Below are 23,745 nucleotides of genomic sequence, written 5' to 3'. Positions count from 1 at the left end.
TTCTACTAGCAGAATTCCGCAAGCGGAAATTCAGAAGTGTGAATGAGAGTGCGGAATCCCATAGAAGTCTTTGGGCTTTAATCTGAGATGGAATTGCGCATTATCCATTTTAGGAACTGTCCAGAGCAGGAGAGGTTTGCTAAGAGGATTTGCTCCTACTCTGGACAGTTCCTGACATGGACAGAGGTGTCAGCAGAGAGCACTGTGGTCAGACAAAAAGGAAATTCAAAAAGAAAAGAACTTCCTGTGGCTCATACAGCAGCTGATAAGTACTGGAAGGATTTAGATTTTTTAATAGAAGTAATTTACAAATCTGTTTAACTTTCTGGCACTTTTTTTTCCCAGCGGAGTACCCCTTTAATGACTGAATCTGCGAATGTGAACGGAGCCTTTTATGATATTTCCTTTAAAACGCCTTTTCTCTAGTAAGAAATACCTACTAATTGGACCTGACCCACGAGGTGTCCCGGGGGGGTGGGGGGGGGGGGGATGTGCAAGGATTATAGGGTTGTAAAGGTGTCATACTTTTGGGATCTGTACAATATTGCTGTGATATACGCCTATTCCGAACCTCTGGCTAAACAGACGTGACGGCGTCATCGGCTTTTCATCCGTGTCTGTAGCAAATTAATACATGACCCCCATAGGGTTTCACCTTCAGCTGAACCTCTTTGTTGTTACAATGTACAGAATATGTGAATTCCGCTTTTTTTGATCATTGAGTGATGGAGCTAATAATTTAATATATTGCTGCCCTAGAGACGGACATTCGCGGAAGATGTGAGGGGAAAAAATGAAAGTGTCGGCATAATTAGATCCTCATTTACCGAAAAACCTTGGAAAAATACAAACATCATTTGTGAGGAGCCTTAAAGAAGGCGGCTAATGATAGCGTGACGTGCGCAAGGTGCCTGTCCTCCTGCTACACGGCCAAGGAAAGAGAGCGCACAGCTATAATCCACTTCAATTAAAATGAGACAAAAAAAAACCCGAGAGCGGCCGGAACAAGCACTTCGACAAGTGAGAAGAAACCGCAAAACTTTCCTACTACTACTGACCTGGATCGTTGTGTCACCTGTGATAATGTCTGATGGAGGAAAAAGCGTTGTACCCAATAGGGAAGAAGAATCGGGTGTCGTACGGTGTTCACCGGCAATAATGCAGATCGTTTGTAAAGAATAAAAAACATTTATGTATCACAATAAACAGAAGATGACGCGTTTCGAATCCATATTGGCCTCTTCATCAGGTGGTATTGAAGCACATCGCCTTCTGTTTATTGAGATACATGAATATTGTTGTTTTTTTAGCAGCAGCGCCGCTATCTCATGTAGATGGCCGATGGCGAATATGATTGGGCTGTTGTATTTCACCTCCCCGATCCCTTTTGTTCCTGGGAAGAGAATCTCCTAAACCCTCACTGAAAACACATACGCGTGTGACCAACGGGGCAGGAGCACGATGAGCTGAGCAGGCGTCGGTGACATCTGAGGTGTATAGGTGACAGTGTACGGCCATAAGCATTGGGTCACTCTGATCAGATGGTGTTTGATGCTTTCCAGGCGGATTTAATAAAACATGTCTCTGCCCAGTGGGACGGACGGATGGATGGAGGGACGGATGGACGGACGGATGGACGGACGGATGGACGGGCTCTGGATTTATTGTCAGTGAGAGCAGCGAAGGAGAAAGGTGACAAAACATAAACCCTATAAGAGGCAACATGAGGTTGGGGACAGTCAGACAGCTAATTCCTGTCCCAGAAACTGAAGATGGGATATCTGGACCAACAACTGCTGAGCTTTGAAAAAAGAGACTGCACAGGAAAAGGAGACTGCACACAGGGACTGCACAGGAAAAAGAGACTGCACAGGAAAAAGAGACTGCACACAGGGACTGTACAGGAAAGAGAGACTGCACAGGAAAAAGAGACTGCACACAGGGACTGCACAGGAAAAAGAGACTGCACAGGAAAAAGAGACTGGACACATGGACTGCACAGGAGGAAGACACTGCACACAGGGACTGCATAGGAGGAAGAGACTGCACACAGGGGCTTCATAGGAGGAGGGACTGCACAGGAAAGAGACTGCACAGGAAAAAGAGACTGCACACAGTGTATGCACAGGAGGAAGAGATTACAAACAGTGTATGCACAGGATGTAGAGATTAAACACAGTGTATGCACAGGAGGTAGAGATTACACACAGTGTATGCACAGGAGGAAGAGATTACACATAGTGTATACACAGGAGGTAGAGATTGCACACAGCATATGCACAGGAGGAAAAGACTGCAAACAGGGACTGCACAGGAGGAAGAGATTACATAGTGTATGCACAGGAGGTAGAGATTGCACACAGCGTATGCACAGGAGGAAGAGATTACACACAGTGTATGCACAGGACGTAGAGATTAAACACAGTGTATGCACAGGAGGTAGAGATTACACAGTGTATGCACAGGAGGTAGAGATTACACACAGCGTGTGCACAGGAGGAAAAGACTGCAAACAGGGACTGCACAGGAGGTAGAGATTACATAGTGTATGCACAGGAGGTAGAGATTGCACACAGCGTATGCACAGGAGGAAGAGATTACACACAGTGTATGCACAGGACGTAGAGATTAAACACAGTGTATGCACAGGAGGTAGAGATTACACAGTGTATGCACAGGAGGTAGAGATTACACACAGCGTGTGCACAGGAGGAAAAGACTGCAAACAGGGACTGCACAGGAGGTAGAGATTACACACAGTGTATGCACAGGAGGTAGAGATTACACACAGCATATGCACAGGAGGAAGAGATTACACACAGTGTATGCACAGGAGGAAGAGATTACATAGTGTATGCACAGGAGGAAGAGATTACACACAGCATATGCACAGGAGGAAGAGATTACACACAGTGTATGCACAGGAGGAAGAGATTACATAGTGTATGCCCAGGAGGAAGAGATTACACACAGTGTATGCACAGGAGGAAGAGATTACACAGTGTATGCACAGGAGGTAGAGATTACACACAGTGTATGCACAGGAGGAAGAGATTACACACAGTGTATGCACAGGAGGTAGAGATTACACACAGTGTATGCACAGGAGGAAGAGATTACACACAGTATATGCACAGGAGGAAGAGATTACACACAGTGTATGCACAGGAGGAAGAGATTACACACAGTGTATGCACAGGAGGTAGAGATTACACACAGTGTATGCACAGGAGGAAGAGATTACACAGTGTATGCACAGGAGGAAGAGATTACACACAGTGTATGCACAGGAGGTAGAGATTACACACAGTGTATGCACATGAGGAAGAGATTACACAGTGTATGCACAGGAGGAAGAGATTACACACAGTGTATGCACAGGAGGTAGAGATTACACAGTGTATGCACAGGAGGAAGAGATTACACAGTGTATGCACAGGAGGTAGAGATTACACACAGTGTATGCACAGGAGGAAGAGATTACACAGTGTATGCACAGGAGGAAGAGATTACACACAGTGTATGCACAGGAGGTAGAGATTACACACAGTGTATGCACAGGAGGAAGAGATTACACAAAGTGTATGCACAGGAGGTAGAGATTACACACAGTGTATGCACAGGAGGAAGAGATTACACAGAGTTTATGCACAGGAGGTAGAGATTACACACAGTGTATGCACAGGAGGAAGAGATTACACACAGTGTATGCACAGGAGGTAGAGATTACACACAGTGTATGCACAGGAGGAAGAGATTACACAGTGTATGCACAGGAGGAAGAGATTACACACAGTGTATGCACAGGAGGTAGAGATTACACACAGTGTATGCACATGAGGAAGAGATTACACACAGTGTATGCACAGGAGGTAGAGATTACACACAGTGTATGCACAGGAGGAAGAGATTACACAGTGTATGCACAGGAGGAAGAGATTACACACAGTGTATGCACAGGAGGTAGAGATTACACACAGTGTATGCACATGAGGAAGAGATTACACAGTGTATGCACAGGAGGAAGAGATTACACACAGTGTATGCACAGGAGGTAGAGATTACACAGTGTATGCACAGGAGGAAGAGATTACACAGTGTATGCACAGGAGGAAGAGATTACACACAGTGTATGCACAGGAGGTAGAGATTACACACAGTGTATGCACAGGAGGAAGAGATTACACAGTGTATGCACAGGAGGAAGAGATTACACACAGTGTATGCACAGGAGGTAGAGATTACACACAGTGTATGCACAGGAGGAAGAGATTACACAAAGTGTATGCCCAGGAGGAAGAGATTACACACAGTGTATGCACAGGAGGTAGAGATTACACACAGTGTATGCCCAGGAGGAAGAGATTACACACAGCGTATGCACAGGAGGTAGAGATTACACACAGCGTATGCACAGGACAGAGATTACACACAGTGTATGCACAGGACAGAGATTACACACAGTGTATGCACAGGACATAGAGATTACACACAGTGTATGCACAGGAGGTAGAGATTACACACAGTGTATGCACATGAGGAAGAGATTACACAGTGTATGCACAGGAGGAAGAGATTACACACAGTGTATGCACAGGAGGTAGAGATTACACAGTGTATGCACAGGAGGAAGAGATTACACACATGGCTATTGAAATCAATGTATCATACAAGTGTCAGATTTATTGCACCACAATCTGGAGCAGTGTTGTTCGGAATCAGGAACAATAAAAAAGACAACGAAAATAAACTCTTGTGTTTTGTGGTGAGGATCTCTTCTGGTGGACTCTACTGATAGTATCCCGACATGGAAGCACACCCACCAGAACGCCTCTGTACCTCCTGACTGGGCACCGATGTGGAGCGGCCACGATATCCAATGAAAGGGAAATGTCAGGGGAGTGAAGGATTTAGAAATTGTTTTTGGTGAAAAATAAAAGGAAAAATAGACTTGACGAATGCACTAAAATGTAGGCGCGCTGTGTGAGCTTCATTCATCGCACGGTACGCTGTGAAGGTCAGGCGACTAATGAGGACAGAACACGTTTCCCCAAAATTCAATGGCAGCGAAGTGTGCGCCTGTGAAATTTTAGCATTGCATCACCAAATATTACCTGACCACCGAACAATGAGACCGGGGAAGGGAGGAGAGCGACTATTCAGTCTCTGCACAGCCAAACTGCAGATTTCGGAGAACAGTGACTCATCCCATTGTACGCCGAAATAGCGCTAATGTATATGGTGTGCTATTGTCCTGCGTATCCTTGGAGTGCGAGACAAAGGGTGATAGGAGGAGAGGCCGCTAATCATTCAGGTACTGAGCGCTTCATATGTGGAGGTGTAATCAGGTACCCAATATGTCTTCTATGGGGTCCACAGGAGAGTCCACCCCCTCCCATCCCCATCCCCAAAATCAGATACATCATTTCAGTAGCATGCATGGAGGAGGAAAAGGAAGGAACAACTGTATACTGCTGCTACCTCTATGGGATCAGGATATATAGTAGTTATACACCTCCCCTCCAGCTCTATCTGTATACTGCTGCTATCTCTATGGGATCAGGATATATAGTAGTTATACTCCTCCCCTCCAGCTCTATCTGTATACTGCTGCTATCTCTATGGGATCAGGATATATAGTAGTTATACTCCTCCCCTCCAGCTTTATCTGTATACTGCTGCTATCTCTAAGGGATCAGGATATATAGTGGTTATACACCTCCCCTCCAGCTCTCTCTTTATACTGTTGCTATCTCTATGGGATCAGGATATATAGTAGTTATACACCTCTCCTCCAGCTCTATCTGTATACTGCTGATGCTGCTATCTCTATGGGATCAGGATATATAGTAGTTATACACCTCCCCTCCAGCTCTGTCTGTATATTGCTGCTATCTATATAGGATCAGGATTTATAATAGTTATATTCCTCCCCTCCAGCTCTATCAATGTACTGCTGCTATCTCTATAGGATCAAAATATATTGCCCTTCAAATCTTCATAAAACACCTCAGTTGTGATTATAGGTCAAATCACTTTGGCCTCATGGCAATATTTCTCAAGAAATCATACTTTAAATAAGAAAACACATCAAAACGTCACATAATGTGAACTGACCCCCAACCCACTTTTGAGTCTAATCAGTTTACCTGTGTGACCTCCAGCACCAACAGCTAAATTAGATGGCTAGGTGCAGTAATCAGACTCCACATCCTCTCTCTGCAATGCCAGAGGATTCATGGGGAATGTAGGCAGCATTTGGAAATCATTTTATTTATGGAACTGCAATCAAGATGGCTGCAATTTTATACCTGCCACATCAGCTAAAACAGGTAAACACAAGACATACACAAGACATAACGCTATTCAATTGCAAGGAAGACATGCAACTCATCTATACAGGTTACTCTATATTAATGGGACCCAGTGCAAACACCAAGGATGGGGAGCGCACTGCAGTCACGACAGAACAGAACCACCTTAGGGTTCCCTCGTCTGTCCAGTCTGCTGTGACCGACAAGAATCTGTGCATTGGGTCAAAATGTGTTAAGGAATTAAAGGGGTTAAAGGAGTACTCCGGTGAAAAAAAAATGTTCTTTAAATCAACTGGTGCCAGAACGTTAAAGAAATTTGTTAATTACTTCAATTAAAAAATCTTAATCCTTCCTGTACTTATTAGCTGCTGAATACTACAGTGGAAATTATTTTCTGTTTGAATGACAGAGCTCTCTGCTGACATCAAGACCACAGTGCTCTCTGCTGACATCTCTGTCCATTTTTAGGAACTGTCCAGGGTAAAAGGACATCCCCATAGCAAACATATGCTGTTCTGGACAGTTCATAAAATGGACAGAGATGTCAGCAGAGAGCACTGTGGTCATGATGTCAGCAGAGAGCTCTGTGCTCGTGATGTCAGCAGACAGTTCTGTGTTTCAAAAAGAAAATAATTTCCGCTGTAGTATTCAGCAGCTAATAAGTACAGGAAGGATTAAGATTTTTTAATAGAAGTAATTTACAAATCTGTTTAACTTTCTGGTACCAGTTGATTTAAAAAAATAAAAGTTTTTCACCGGAGTACCCCTTTAAGGATATCTAAATCCTTCCAGTACTTATCAGCTGTTGTATGATCCACAGGCATTTCCTTTCTTTTTGAATTTTCTTTCTGTCTGACCACAGTGCTCTCCGCTGACACCTCTGTCCATTTTAGGAACTGTCCAGAGCCGGAGCAAATCCCCATAGCATAGAAGTTCCTGACATGGACAGAGGTGTCAGCAGAGAGCAATGTGGTCAGACAGAAAGGAAATTCAAAAAGAAAATAACTTCCTGTGGACCATACAGCAGCTAATAAGTACTGAAAGGATTAAGATTTTTAAATAGAAGTAATTTACAGATCTGTTCAACTTTCTGGCACCAGCTGATTTAAAAAAAATTTTTTTTCCAGCAGAGTACCCCTTTAAAGGGGTACTCCAGTGGAAGACTTTTTTTATTTATTTTTTTTTAAATCAACTGGTGCTAGAAAGTTAAACAGATTTGTAAATTACTTCTATTAAAAAATCTTAATCCTTCCAGTACTTATTAGCTGCTGAATACTACAGAGGAAACTATTTTCTTTTTGGAACACAGATCTCTCTGCTGACATCACGAGCACAGTGCTCTCTGCTGACACCTCTGTCCATTTTAAGAACTGTCCAGAGCAGCATATGTTTCCTATGGGGATTTTCTCCTACTCTGGACAGTTCTTAAAATGGACAGAGATGTCAGCAGAGAGCACTGTGCTCATGATGTCAGCAGAGAGCTCTGTGTTCCAAAAAGAATTTCCTCTGTAGTATTCAGCAGCTAATAAGTACTGGAAGGATTAAGATTTTTTAATAGAAGTAATTTACAAATCTGTTTAACTTTCTGGCACCAGCTGATTTAAAAAGAAATAAATAACATTTCCAGCAGAGTACCCCTTTAAGGGTCTACTGAGAGCTCCATATTGAGGTTACCTTATTCCGCTGATGAGTAGAACAGCCAAAGTCCCCTCAATTACAGATAAATAAGATTTTAGAAATGAGGACATTAGGTGACGGAAAATCTACCTTCCAAGTAGGACAGTCAGAATCCCTTTATCTACAGACAGACAAGCGTTGACTAATAGGGAACATAGAAGATAGTCCATGGAACGAGGGGAGGGACTCCCCAAAGAGCCTCCACCACGTTCCGGCAGCAATGTCCATGGGCAGAATACAGTCACGACTAACGCTCGTATTCTACTGTAGACTGGGGGATGGGATTTCTCTGTCCTCTGATGGCTTCATTGATCCTTCTAAGGAAGGATTCTCGCGGGTCTATGGTGATCTAGATTCTAAGATGCTGAATGAGAAGATATTTATAAGATGTAACGATGCCGGAACATACAGGGAATGCAAAACAGAAGTGACCGCTGCTATGATAGCAAAAGTAGTACAGTATAAGGTGAAGACCACCAGAAGAGCCACCAAGGGGCGGAGATGTCCTCATGGTCCATACTGATGTATTCATGTACAGCCTACCCATGCGTTCTGTTCAGTAGGAGGATATTTAAAGCGCACCCGTCAGATCCAACAAAAATTATTATTTTATATATCACTCAGTATCTAATCCTGACCATGTACATCTCATTTTTATGTATCTAGCACCTTTATTTATTATTTTATTACACTTTTAATATAACTTACTAGTCTATATTCCTCTTAAAGGAAGGGGGCGTGGCCTCACTGTGCAGGTCTCCGCCCCCTCCCTCAGTATACTGTCTGCTCACATCTCCACTAGCATCAGCAAAACTACAACTCCCAGCATGTCCTCACTGACAGAAGCAGGACACAAGCTGACAGGGGAAGGATTTTTCCTGCGCTCACAGCTGTCAATCAAGAAAATGTGTCCATGACATAGGTGATGACTCATGGACACAGCAGGACTAATATGTGTCCAAGCAGGCAGGGGGGGGGGGGGGGGGCAGCTGTTTGACTGGCTTTTTTTTAGTATGAAATACTGAAAATTTTCTAATGAAAGCAATTACAAAACCAATTGGTTATACATGCTTTACAACATATCAAATGTTTTTGTATCTGACAGTGCCTATTTAAAGGGGTACTCCAGCCCTAGACATCTTATCCCCTATGCAAAGGATTGGGGATAAGATGTCAGATCGCTGTGGTCCCGCTGCTGGGGACCCCCGGGATCTCAGCTGCAGCACCCCGCTATCATTACTGCACAGAGAAAACTCGTTCTGTGCGTAATGATGGGCAATACAGGGGCCGGAGCATTGTTACGTCACGGCTCCGCCCCCTCGTGATGTCACGGCCCGCCCCCTCAATACAAGTCTATGGGAGGGGGCATGGCGGCCACCACGCCCCCTCCCATAGACTTGCATTGAAGGGCGTGGCCGTGACGTCACAAGCAGGGCGTGACCGTGGCGTCACGAGCCTCCACATCGCCAGTCATCAAGCATGGAGCGAAGTTCGCTCCGTGTACCGGATGTCTGGGGTGCCGCAGCCGAGATCTAGGGGGGCCACAAGATGCTGCCACTGAGCGGTTGAGCTGGCAGGGCTCTTCCAGATGGAGCCGACTGGAAGCCACAATGGGACCAGGGCTAGGTAAGTATAGGGTTTCCTTTATATTCTTTCCCGGCTCCGGCAGAGAAATGTTGCATATCCCATTTAGAACCCCTTTAGAAAAGTTACAGCTGCAATAGATGTCTATGGAAGATAGAACTTCTTGGGACCTGGAGGCAGGTCCAAAATATTAATCAGGACGGTAGTCACTCGGACAGGAAACAACATGGCTGCTGGGAAATCTGAACTCAATGAAGAAGAAAAATGACAAATAAACACAAACTACAAATCATTGATTCTATATGAGAAAATTTTGAATGACATCTTCAGGCTCCTCCCTATAAAATCAGCCACATCTGCTGATTTTACTGGGACCGGCTGACTATCTAATGAGGTGGCCCTCAACCAGCGGAGGCCCGTGACCTCCTGACTGTATGCACTGAGAATGGACATAGCTGCTACTGCTCACTCATTCTGACATCCACTGCTCAGGAAGGAGGCATGTCCAAGACAAGAACTGATCCCGCCCTCACTTCCTCCCTGAGTCTGCTGTGCTGGGTCTCTTCATCCAATCACTGCAGGCTGCTCTGTAACCCCCTTCTCTCTGTTTTCATGCTGCAGTCTGATAGGACAGGAGTGAGCGCAGAGGAGTGCTAGTCCCGCCCTCACCTGTGCTTCAGCTGGGACAAAGACGATGCTGCAGCTGGACAGGATTATGTTCTGGATGGTATGAGGACCCCTAGTGGTATTTTTTTTAATAAGCCATGTTTTCCATAACAAGGAGTAGTTTTATGTTGGAAAATGTATCCGCTAACCAACTGGGGGTCGGCAACTGGCACCCCCTGCAATATGCTGTAAGGTACTTTGGCTCGCCTTCATGCATCTCTATGGGAGAGTCGGAGATGCACAAGTACACTAGCTCCATGCACAAGGAGCTCCGGGGTGCCGTACAGGAGATCACGGGGGTCCCATTGGTCGGACACTTTGAATCCTTTGGATAGGAGATACATTTTACTACTTTTAATCCCTTTAATGAAGTAAATGTCATAAAGGTTCATGTTTTCCCAAGCTGTACATCACATAAAATGTTTCTGATTCTGACAGCGCCCATTTAACCCCTTAGTTTCACAATTATTTCTTATTGCCAGCCAGCACTCTGCTTCAAGACTCTTAATGGAGGTCAAGCACCAACTTGGGGTGCTATCTCCAACAGGTATTCTCGCACAAAAAGGACCAATGGACGGAGGGTAATTTATCCAACCACTATTTACAATTGATCACCTAGGTGATCATTAGTACCCTAATTTTACCATCCACTAATTAATTACTCTTATAAAACGTAACTTTTATTATAAGTGTGCCTATTATTAAAATGCCAACAGATGGTAATCTTTAAAGGGGTATTCCAGGAATTGTTTTTATTTGACTATGCTACAGGGGCTGTAAAGTTAGTGTCATAATATAGTGTCTGTACCTGTGTGTGACGGTTTTCTCACAATTCTTCTGTGATTTTCACCCCAATATTTATTTTTTAACAGTATACAAAATGACTGTTGTCTCGGATTTTTCCCAGCTTGCAATGTGGCCGAGACCTGACCTCACTAGTCAGCTGATGACAGGGAGCCTGTCTGCTACAATGGGTGGAGGGATCAATCTGCAACTAATGCAACAGCTGTAGGCACCCTGATTGAAAACCACACTGATTTGAATGGATGCAGCTCATTTATGTTTCAATGGGTGGGGTGGCTGATGTGTGGGAGGGAGGAAAATGGAATTGTGGGATTTGTAGGCAAAAAAAGAAAAGTCAAACAGGAAATACAAGTTCATAAAAAGCTAGCCACAGTGTAGTGGTAATCTCATGACATAGCCATTTATCCCCAAGACAAGCGCAGATCCTTCCTAAGCATGTCCATTACTGCCTGCCAGGTACACCTTATGGAGGAGAACCCCTTTAAAGCATGTAGCTACATGCTAATAGTACACCACCATGTGTTGTTGGGGCTGCAGTCCGTAAACCATGTGTTCATATACTAGAGACCTAACTGTTGATATTAAAACCATATACACATCGCCCCCTGACGTTTCGCCACTAGTAGGTGGCTTTCTCAAGGGCTATAGGGCAAATGGTGTGTATGGGAGCCGATCTGGGGTGATGTAACCTCCCCTATATGATGTCATCAAACAGGATATTGTTGCAATATTACCTCTGAATGGACTCATTGGTGAATCAGTGATTGATGTTACTACTGACCAATAGGGTTTATCACATTCCATGATGTTTTTAAACATCCCATCATGCTCCTGCGTTTACAAACATTATTGACAGGTAAATTGACCAATCCTGTTTTTACCTGTTGTCGGCCGCTTCTCTCACTGGCTGCCTCTATTACTCGAGGATTAATAATTGTCAATCTCAGACAGCGCCTGCGCATGTGCTGTTGCTTACATGTTCCTCTATTGGTCCTCGTTCAGGGTGACGCAGCCGCATTTGATTGGCTCTCCAACTCTCACTTCCTATTGGTCCACCGTTCCTACTGCGCAGAACTTCCTGCACTAACTAATAGTTTCTTTCTGTCTCCTGCGCATAAACCTCTGCGCGGACTGATAGATTGATTGTATCGCAATCAGGCTCAAATCAAAATCATATAAGATGCTCATAGGTACTATTAGACAGCAGGCTACTAATGATCTAGGCCTAGGTGATCCATTGTAAATACTATCTCCAACAGGTGGCGCCAGAGAATCTTTCTTTCTTCTAGAACTGTGGTCTCCAAACTGAGGACCTCCAGATCCAGAGAGTTGTAGTTTTGCAACATCTGGCAGGTCCACAATTTGGAGACCACTATTCTAGAGGGTGGTCCCGGGATCTCAAAACGTAGTACTTGTGCTGAGCCCCCTCCCCAATTCTCCACTTCCCACTCCATGCCAACATGGCCTGAAAGCTTTCCCCTGCTTGAAGAGTATAAACCTATAGGAGTAAGAGAAGTGTAGCATGTGTCATTAACATTGATTGAATCTCCTTGAGCAGAGTGATGTTACCTATCAGGGAGCGGCCATCATCAGACCCATGGCCTGGATCCTTGGACGGTTATGAAGAAGCTGAAGAAAGTAACCAGTCCAACGTGTTTCGAGGAGACAACACCCTCATTCATCAGGACCTGATAAAGAGGGGTGTTATCCCCTCAAAACACCCAGACTGTTTGTGTATTATAATTCTGCAGCCTGGAACCTTGGTAACTGCTAATTCTTTTACCCACAGGTTAGTGCCACTTAAAGGGTTACTCCGGTGAAAAACATCTTATCCCCTATCCAAAGGATAGGGAATAAGAAGTCTGATCGTGGGGGACCCCTGCAATCTCCGGCCCAGCAGCAGCTTGGAGCTTCCGTGTTTGTGACGTCACACCATGCCCCCTCCATTCATGTCTATGGGAGGAGGCGTGACAGCTACTACGTAGCCGTCACGCCTCCTCCCATAGACATGAATGGAGGGGGTGTGGTGGCAGTAGTCGCCAGTCATCAAGCAAGAAACGGAGTTCGCTCCCTGCACGGATGACCGGGTGCCACGCCGGAGATCGCGGGGGTCCCCAAAGGCGGAACCCTCGAGATCAGACATTTTATCCCCTATTTCTCGGATAGGGGATAAGATGTTTTTTGTCGGACTAACCCTTTAACCCTTTAAGCATCATTTCCTCCATTTTACCAGATACCTCCTTCTGCTTCCCCGGCTTGAAGAGGAAAGGGGTTTATATAAGTGCCTGTACTATGTTGAACCTGTCCTCAAGTAGAAAAGTGCAAAAATCCAGCTCCCAAAAAAAAGATATAATTAAAAGTCCAAAAATGTATTAGTCATAATTAAAATAATGAACTCCAAAAAATGGTGTGGTTTAAAAGCTTAGCAGAAACGCCGACACATTTCGAACCATATGTTTCTTAGTCATGGCACAACCATGTATGCCATGTGTGCCATGACTAAGAACCATATGGTTCGAAACGCGTCAGCGCTTCTGCTAAGCTTTTAAACCACCCCATTTTTGGAGTTCATTATTTTAATTATGACTAATAGATTTTTGGACTTTAATAAATTATATCTTTTTTTTGGGAGCTGAATTTTTGCACTTTTCTACTTGAGGACATGTTCACACCAAGTATGATGCCTGTTGGATACCTGTTCCGTGCTTTCTGAAATATTTGAAGTTCTTCCAATTAAGGATATCTACAGGCGGTGAGCTGTTTTTTTTTTTTTTCCATATAATGGGGTTTATTTACTAAGAGTGGAGTGTAGGTTTCTTTGTGGGTTTTGATTTCTGACTGGTATTTTCCACGGTATTTACTAAGGTTTCCCTACATTTTGCACTTTTCTCTACATTTTGCACTTTTCTCTACATTTTGCTTTTTTTTACACCTGTTCTGTCGGGTTTTGTGTGGAAACTAGGGATCGACCGATTATCGGTTTGGCCGATATTATCTGCTGATATTGACGATTTTGGGCGTTATCGGTATCGGCAATTACCTTGCAGATAATCCGATAATGGCCCGCCCTCCGCACTGCCCCCACCGCCCCGCCCCAACCACCGACCCACCCCACCATACTGCGCCGCACCCCTCCCCCCACCGCATTGCACCCCCCCCCCACCGCATCATCCCCCCCCCCCCCCCCACCGCACCGCCCCGGCCCCATTGCTTCCCCATCCCCGGTTTTATAATTACCTGTTCCCGGGGCCCGGGGTCCACACTATTTCTGGCTCCTGCTGCGTCCTGCGTTACGCTGTGCGCTATGATGAGTGACGTCCTCAACGTGACGTCACCGTCAGTGCGTACAGTGACAGCTCAGGAGGACGCCACCGGAGCCAGATGTAGAGTGGACCCCGGGCCCCGGGAACAGGTAATTATAAAACCGGGGATGGGGGAGGCAATGGGGCCGGGGCGGTGCGGTGGGGGGTGCGGTGCGGTGGGGGGTGTGGTGCGGAGGACTCAGGAGGACCCCCGGACAGGCAGGGGAGAGAAGTGGGTGATGGTGGCGGCCTATGGCATCGCAAAAGCCGCTGCAGTTCATTGATTTAATGCGCCCGCTTTAAATCAATGATCTGCAGCGATGTCGGGGGGGGTTTAAATAGCTGATAACATATCGGAATATCGGTATAAGTTATCGGCTATCGGCCCTAACCTCCACAGATTATTGGCCCTAAAAAATCTATATCGGTCGTTCCCTAGTGGAAACCTTAGTAAATATGTTGGGATTTTTCAAAACTGTCGGGGCCACGCCCCTTTTGTTGGGACCACGCCCACATTGCCCCATGGCCACGACCCCTTTTCGGGTTTTTCTTGTAAAATGGAGGGTTTTGTTTTTTTGGGTCGCAAATTGTGTCGCAAGGGAGCAAAACCCTACAAAAAAGAGTCGGGATCACGTTAGTAAACAAACCCCATTGACTATGTTGAACCTGCCACACGATGGGTACATGATGTTGATGCAACCTTGTCAATATTGTGCAAATGTTGCCGAATGGGGAAAACCTACTGGTACCAAGTCAGAAGTGGAGCAACGGGAACAAAAGTAGGCTATGTTTACGCCGCCATTGGTGCTCCATCGCAGAATCCTTTCAGGGGACTCTAGGGAAAGCCCAATATGGTGGCTGTAGGGAACATCTCTATGGAGACCAAATCTAGCGTGAGCCGCGACCATAACTGAGCGCGGAGACTTATGCTGCATACGGCGCCATGTTCAACGTATAAATAAACAGAATGCCGCACAAACAGCAAAACAAAGCACGCGGCTCTCTCAATAGAGTCAAATAGTTTAGAAAAATTGCAGGAATTTCTCTTTGCTCATGTAACAACACAAGGTCATTTTTCCTTCACCTCCGTCCAATTACTAAATTCTTTGTTTCATGCACACTAATAACGCTGTAGAGAGGAACAAAGGTAAGGTCGCGGGTACTTACCAGGCTGCCGAGCCGCTTTATCTCTCTGTTTTGTTAAGGTGCTGTGATTTCACTACCGTGTTAACGTAACTCCAGGCAGTCTGAAAAGAAACAGGTTAAAATATCTCTCCGTTATAATTGGTATTTCAGATTTAATTAAAAATTAAACTTTCATAATGTTTCACCATCCAAAGCGATGCACTATCAGTCAAGCGTGACTTTTTTTTTTGTGACGAAAAAAAAAAAAAACTAAGAATAAAAATAATAAGTTCTTTGTAGAATATACTTTATAATGAAAGAGGTGGGAGGCAACAGGACAGCGAAGATACAAAAGGACACACAGAAAGACAGAAAAAAAAGAAAGAAAAAGAAAGTAAATAAAAAAACTAAAGAAAAAGATACAGATATTCAATATTCTTTTTGCCCTAAATAAAACATCTACATAAGTGAGGCCGGGACAGGAACAGGAAGGGGAAGTGCAGCTATGAATGAGGATGACAGGGAACGTCTATGTCACATACATTGTACGATTAAGGGTGCTAAAGCACCTGAAACGCGTTACTTCCAATCCTGTTATGGCTTTTTATGATCAATAAAGAACTTTGCTTTGCACGACACCTTTATCCTTTGTCACATACATTGTGCACTGAAGGATTACTGACAACTCCGCTACTGTTCACACAGCCAACATTGTAGACATAGGGAGCAGTATTATAGTAGTTATATTCTTGTATATAGGAGCAGTATTATAGTAGTTATATTCTTGTATATAGGAGCAGTATTATAGTAGTTATATTCTTGTATATAGGAGTAGTATTATAGTAGTTATATTCTTGTATATAGGAGCAGTATTATAGTAGTTATATTCTTGTATATAGGAACAGTATTATAGTAGTTATATTCTTGTATATAGGAGCAGTATTATAGTAGTTATATTCTTGTATATAGGAGCAGTATTATAGTAGTTATATTCTTGTATATAGGAGCAGTATTATAGTAGTTATATTCTTGTATATAGGAGCAGTATTATAGTAGTTATATTCTTGTATATAGGAGCAGTATTATAGTAGTTATATTCTTGTATATAGGAGCAGTATTATAGTAGTTCTATTCTTGTATATAGGAGCAGTATTATAGTAGTTATATTCTTGTATATAGGAGCAGTATTATAGTAGTTATATTCTTGTATATAGGAGCAGTATTATAGTAGTTATATTCTTGTATATAGGAGGCAGTATTATAGTAGATATATTCTTGTATATAGGAGAAGTATTATAGTAGTTATATTCTTGTATATAGGAGCAGTATTATAGTAGTTCTATTCTTGTATATAGGAGCAGTATTATAGTAGATATATTCTTGTATATAGGAGAAGTATTATAGTAGTTATATTCTTGTATATAGGGGGCAGTATTATAGTAGTTATATTTGTGTATATAGGAGCAGTATTATAGTAGTTATATTCTTGTATATAGGAGCAGTATTATATTAATTACTTGCTTGTATATAGGAGGCAGTATTAAAGTAATTATATTCCTCTATATAAAGAGCAGTATTATAGTAGTTATATTCTTATATATAGGGGCAGTATTATAGTAGTTATATTCTTGTATATAGGAGGCAGTATTATAGTAGTTATATTCTTGTATATAGGAGCAGTATTATAGTAGTTATATTCTTGTATATAGGAGACAGTATTATAGTAGTTATATTCTTGTATATAGGAGGCAGTAATATAGTAGTTATATTCTTGTATATAGGAGCAGTATTATAGTAGTTATATTCTTATATATAGGGGCAGTATTATAGTAGTTATATTCTTGTATATAGGAGCAGTATTATAGTAGCTATATTCATGTATATAGGAGCAGTATTATAGTAGTTATATTCTTGTATATAGGAGACAGTATTATAGTAATTATATTCTTGTATATAGGAGCAGTATTATAGTAGTTATATTCTTGTATATAGGAGCAGTATTATAGTAATTATATTCTTGTATATAGGAGGCAGTATTATAGTAGTTATATTCTTGTATATAGGAGGCAGTATTAAAGTAATTATATTCCTCTATATAGAGAGCAGTGTTATAGTAGTTATATTCTTGTATATAGGAGGCAGTATTAAAGTAATTATATTCCTCTATATAAAGAGCAGTATTATAGCACATGTATTCTTTGTCACTACAATATTTGTTAGTATTTTGAGGCGCTCTATGGCTTCTTTTGGGTTCGCCTTTTGATAGGTGAGGTGTATAAGCTGAATACTAAAGAACAGGTGTAATGTCCTGACTAAGATGCTGTCACTTCTATAACAGACAGTCCGGTTATTACACACATGACGCAGTCACCCCGTACACTGACAGCAGCATTGTCACCGCTCCTGAGGATCCCTCCGTAGAGCGTCTGTCAGCTGTCAGCACGGTGCCTCTGGTGAGTTCAGCCGGGAAGACGTGGCATTCATATTACGGGAGAGGACGAGGAGCGCGCCCCTCAAGTGTGCTGGAACAGTAAACAAACAAGCAGCGGGGCTTGGCTAGAAAACGCTTAAACACTGATTGCTAAATATCCCAAAAATATGTGTAGTTCTGGTACTTTACAATAAACATTCACACGTAATGTGTATCATCCAAAAAGGAAAAGGCCGGGGGAGGACGAGTAAAGATGGGAGTACAGAGTATCCCAATGGCAGCGCCAACAACTGCTATGGGGCCCCTGGACAGCATCGGTTGGCCCTATTCCTTTCTATAGGAACCGATGCACAACACAGGAATGGTGTTTTCATTAAGATTTGTTAATAACTTGGATTCTCAATTATTCCAGTACTTATCAGCTGCTGTATACCCTGGAGGAAGTCCAGAGAAGGAAGCACTGTGCACTGTGGTCAGACTGGAAAGAACTACACAACTTCCTGTACCACAGCTGATAAGTACTGAAAGGGTTAAGATTTTTAAACAGAAGAAGTTTACAAATCTGTATAACTTTTTGGTGCCAGTTGATTTGAAAAAAAAAAATAAAATTCTCCAAATTTACCCCTTTAAAGGGGTACTCCGGTGGAAAACAACTATGTTTAAATGAACTGGTGCCAGAAAGTTAAACATATTTGTAAATTACTTCTATTTAAAATTCTTAATCCTTCCAGTACTTATCAGTTGCTGTATACTACACAGGAAGTTCTTTTCTTTTTGAATTTCCTTTCTGTTCGTCCACAGTGCTCTCTGCTGACACCTCTGTCCGTGTCAGGAAATGTCCAGAGTACAAGCAAATCCCCATAGCAAACCTTTCCTGCTCCGGACAGTTCCTGACATGGACAGAGGTGTCAGCAGAGAGCACTGAGGTCAAACTGAAAATAACTTCAAAAAGAAAAAAAATTCCTCTGGAGCATACAGCAGCTGATAAGTACTGGAAGGAATAAGATTTTTTAATAGAAGTAATTTACAAATCTGTTTAACTTTCTGGCACCAGTTGATTAAAGGGGTACTCCGCTGCTCATCGTTTGGAACAAAATGATCCAAAAGCCAAGAGCTGGCACGTCACATGCCTCCAGCGCTGGCCCTAAGCGTTCTGAACATTTTGTTCCGAATTCCGAGCGGCGGTGTACCCCTTTTACATTCCTGCTCAGTTCAGGTAAACATGCAGGTGCTCTGACAAGGAGGATGGGAACAAATAGATTGGACTTGCTGAAATCCAGTATTCCCAACCATTCCTTTCTCCTTCCGTTCAGAAATTCGGGTGCCCCACGGAAATTCAAATTCTGGACTTTGCTGAAAGAGTGAAAGTGTTCATTCTTTAGGTAGAATCCACTTGGATACACATTGCCGGTAATGACGATGGCGCATGTCCACACTAGTTCATTCGGCACCTGCTTTGTGTGGAATGTCCACTTTATCCGGGCAAACATTCCGTAATGTGGATGCACCCTTAGGGTCTATTCCAAAGGCAGAATTTCCACCTCAAATGAAATCCCAATAGACTTCTATTGGATTCCACACTCCCATTCACACTTCTGAATTTCCGCTAGCGGAAATTCAGAAGTGTGAATGGGAGTGTGGAATCCCATAGAAGTCTATGGGCTTTAATTTAAGACGGAATTCCGCAAGTGGAAATTCAGAAGTGTGAAGAAGAGTGTGGAATCCCATAGAAGTCTATGGGCTTTAATTTAAGATGGAATTCCGCAAGTGGAAATTCAGAAGTGTGAATAGGAGTGCGGAATCCAATAGAAGTCTATTGGGCTTTCATTTGAGGCGGACTTACGCATGCGGAAACTCTACTGTATGAATAGACCCTTAGACAGGGGTGGATTGGCCAGAAGTTTGCAAAATCTAAAAGAAGAACAGGAAGCTGTTATGTTCCACGCTCCTGTTACCCCCTGCTGCTGTCTGGGCTAGAATTTGCAGTAATTAAGTGAACACCTGTGGCTCAGTTATAAGTTCCACCACCTCCCACACTTCCCTGCCGGATCTTTGTTGCCCATGTGCCTGCGAGAAAGGGTTCCTGAGAGTTGCCTTGCCGTGTTTCTGACCCTTAGTTCTGTGACCTGACCTTGCTCCTTTGCCGCTTGCCTACTGACCTCTTGCTATGTCCCTGACTATGCATCTGTGCTGCCTGCCCTGACCTTCTGCTATCCTGACCACGAGTTGCCATATCCTACCTGTGCCTCGTATCTCCTCAGCTGCCTGTGTGGTCGAGCCATGCCAGGAGTAGCGACCTGGGTGCCGCCTGACGCAGCAATACCATCCTGCTTTGCGGCGGGCTCTGGTTTAAACCAGCAGCACCTTAGATTCCGCTGCCTGGTATGGTCCGTGTCATCTGCCACACAGGTCCAGCGGATCCACTACCACAAGTGTTTCTGTCTACTGAAATGTGAGTTTTACAGAGGTTACAAGTAGTGTTGCTCGCGAATATTCGCAATGCGAATTTTATTCGCGAATATAGCACTATATATTCAAAATTATGAATATTCGTTTTTTTTTGTTGTTTTTTTTTTTTGTTGTTTTTTTTTTCACAGTACACATCACAGTGATCATCCCTCTCTGCTTCCAGCTTGTGTGGTGTAAAGAAGGCTCTAATACTACTGTGTGAGACTGGCATACGAATATTCGCATATGCGTAAATTTGCATATGCAAATTTCCGCATATGCAAATTTTCACATATGCGAATTTTCGCATATGCAAAAAATAAAACGTGAATATTACGATTATGAGCATATAGCGAATATATGACAAATATTCGTCCATATATTCGCGAAATATCGCGAATTCGAATATGGCCTATGCCCCTCAACACTAGTTATTTTTCTAATGTACCCTGCATTATATTCTATAAGATTTTACCATAAAGCCTATATACTCATATCTAAATGACCCCCGAAAGTACGAATTTTGCTAAAAACATCAGAAGAGAGGATAATGGGGGGATGTTACGTACCACCCAAAGACCGGCGGATACTATATCGCACTAAATACAACTGCACATGCGGGGAGAAGACATCCGCGCCGTCATCCTATCCCTGCCGTCTCCATTGCAGACCATACTGTACTTCCATTACCGAAATAAAGAAAAGGGATATAAATCCCGACCTAATATCCCCTCTAGATTACTCAATGCATGACGAGAGTAACAGCGATGCCAGAAAGGATTCTTTGATATTTTTTTTCGGAATCGTGCAATGTGACCTGTAATTGCCATTGGGGGATATAAATCGATACAGCATATGTAGTCTCTGCCAGGCCTGCTCCAAGTTCTCATGGAAGATACCGATCAGGGTCTGTAATGCTTAAATGTTCATTTCGCCTCCCTGGCTGCCCCGAGCCTGGTGTCATCTCTCACAGCTCAAATTCTATCCAGCAAACAACATTATGGAACCATTAAGAGCAGAATCTCGTTACATCGACACAGGCAACATTCTATCTCCGGCCCCGGCCCCAGCCAGAAGCGTCTTCTGCGAGTGCAATAAACGGAGAATTAGCCGACGTGTAACACCTTCTGCGCCATTCTAGCAGTCGCTCTATAATTTAATATGTGTTTAATAGCGCTGTGTTTAAGGCGGCTATATTGCCATTGTAAGCGGTTACGGAGTCGGCGAGGGATTCATTGCTCAGTGCCAATAAAGAAAGACAAGAGGAGGTAAAAAAATAAATAAATATGGAGAAAACGTACAATCTCACCTCTGTGAGTTCCACACTCCATGAAGGTGGAATATATTTCACTTCTGCGCGTCTTAACGGCGCCGTCTGAACGTATTTGATGTATATTCCGTCACTTACTGCACCCCTGATACGAGGAATCTACATAGGAGTGCTATAAGGAAGATGATGAACACAGTTCAGACCCCCCCCCCCCCCACACCCCTTAATGGCGAAAATAGAAGATTCCCTGCAAATTGTCTTCACAATTTGCCTAATCTTTCCTAAATGTACATACACACAATGGGGGACATGTATCATTATTTGTGTATGGTAGAAGCAGTTTACCCCCTTTTGCCGAATTCTAAATTATGCGCAGATGCATTAAATTTATCAATCAAGCGCAATGAGTTTCATAAATTGCGGGAAAATATAGTAATCTCCTCATACCTCCTTTCTTTGAAAAATGAAATCAATGATTTAGAGCAGTGGTCTCCAACCTACGGACCTCTAGATGTTGCAAAACTACAACTCCCAGCATGCCCGGACAGCCGTTGGCTGTCCGGGCATGCTGGGAGTTGTAGTTTTGCAACATCTGGAGGTCCGCAGGTTGGAGATCACTGATTTAGAGCATCTTGCTTCGTGCAGTCCAAGATGGCTTATATTTGCGTAAAAAAATATGGTAATTGCGCAAGATTTCTGCGGGTAAATGAAATGTACGCAGTTAAAGGGGTTCTCCACCATAAGGTGATTTTAGTAAGGATCTGCGCTTGTCTTGGGGCTAAATGACTATGTTGTAAGATTACCATAACACTGTGGCTAGGTTTTTGTGAACTGGTATTTCCTGTTTGAGTTTTCTTCTTTTGCCTACAAATCCCATAATTCCATTTTCCTCCCTCCCACACATCAGCCACCCCACCCATTGAAACATAAATGAGCTGCATCCATTCAAAAGACCTGTGGTTTTAAATCAGGGTGCCTACAGCTGTTGCATTAGTTGCAGATTGATCTCTCTCCCACCAAGTGATCGCTCCACCCATTGAAGCAGACAGGCTCCCTGTCATCAGCTGACTAGTGATGTAATGTCTCGGCCGCATTGCAACCTGGGAAAAATCTGAGACAACAGTCATTTTGTATGCTGTTAAAAATAAATGTTGGGGTGAAAATCACAGAAGAATTGTGAGAAAACCATCACACACAGGTACAGACATTATATTATTAACTATACTAACTTTACAGCCCCTGTAGCATAGTCAAATAAAAAAAAAAATCCTGGAATACCCCTTTAATAAATTTGTGCATACTAAATATGTCACTCCAAGGTACACCGAAACCTACACATCTGGAGGGAATGCTGCACCAGAATGTGCGCAAAAAAAGAGGCAAAAAAACTAATTTGGCGCAAAAATTTTAACACAAAACAGGGGTAAAATCTTTGATACATGTCCCCCAAGGAGCAGGTATTCATCCACCGATGTAGCAGAGCTGAACTTTTTTATTCGGTTGCATTGTGATTAAAGAAATTTAATAATTCTGCTATATAAGTGTCACGCTTTGCGCTCTGGCCACAAGCTCCGGCCATTAAAGCGCAACGTCCCGGGGTCCCCGTCTGCCGGCGGGGCTGGGATTCACATCTCGGGACGCGGTCGCATGCGTATCCCAGCCCGTCACTCACCTCGCTCCGCTGCCTCTGTGTCTCAGCTCCGACTAGTGCGCGCGTCCCCGTCTCCTAGGGTGTGCGCGCGCCGGAGCTCTGAAATTTAAAGGACCAGTGCGCCCATAATTTGTGTTTGAACCTGACACCACATTATAAGTCCCTGCACCTCCCACACTTCCCTGCCGGATCTTCAGTGCCCCTAGCCTGAGATTAAGCGTTCCATTTTGCCTGTTGCCTTACCCGTGTATCCAGACCTTCCCGCTTCGTTATTTGACTCCGCACCTTTGCCGCCTGCCTTGACCTTCTGCTCTGTTTGACTACACTACTGCCTTATCCTTAGGTACCTTGCCTTGCCAGGCTACCTGTGTGGACGAGCCGTGTCGGGGGTAGCGATATGGGTGTCGCCTGCCGCAGCAAGCCCATTCTGCCTTGTGGCGGGCTCTGGTGAAGACCAGCGGCACCTTAGACTC

At 43.6% G+C, this 23,745-nt stretch overlaps 1 protein-coding gene across 8 annotated transcripts in view; it reads right to left on the bottom strand.

Annotated features, from left to right (window-relative positions):
- The window catches only part of ZBTB20 (zinc finger and BTB domain containing 20), a 980,340-nt gene that overhangs the window by 471,500 nt on the left and 485,095 nt on the right, over nt 1-23,745 (bottom strand). For all 8 annotated transcript variants that reach the window (XM_056559924.1, XM_056559920.1, XM_056559918.1 and 5 more), the window contains one exon: nt 15,515-15,594. The gene's annotated coding sequence lies outside the window, so the exon portion shown is untranslated. The remainder of the gene's footprint in view (nt 1-15,514; nt 15,595-23,745) is intronic.

This window comes from Hyla sarda, chromosome 2 (assembly GCF_029499605.1).
Source record: "Hyla sarda isolate aHylSar1 chromosome 2, aHylSar1.hap1, whole genome shotgun sequence".
Classification (NCBI taxonomy): Eukaryota; Metazoa; Chordata; class Amphibia; order Anura; family Hylidae; genus Hyla; species Hyla sarda.
The sequence above is the reverse complement of the archived record's forward strand: the minus strand, read 5'-3'. Positions and strand labels throughout refer to the sequence as shown.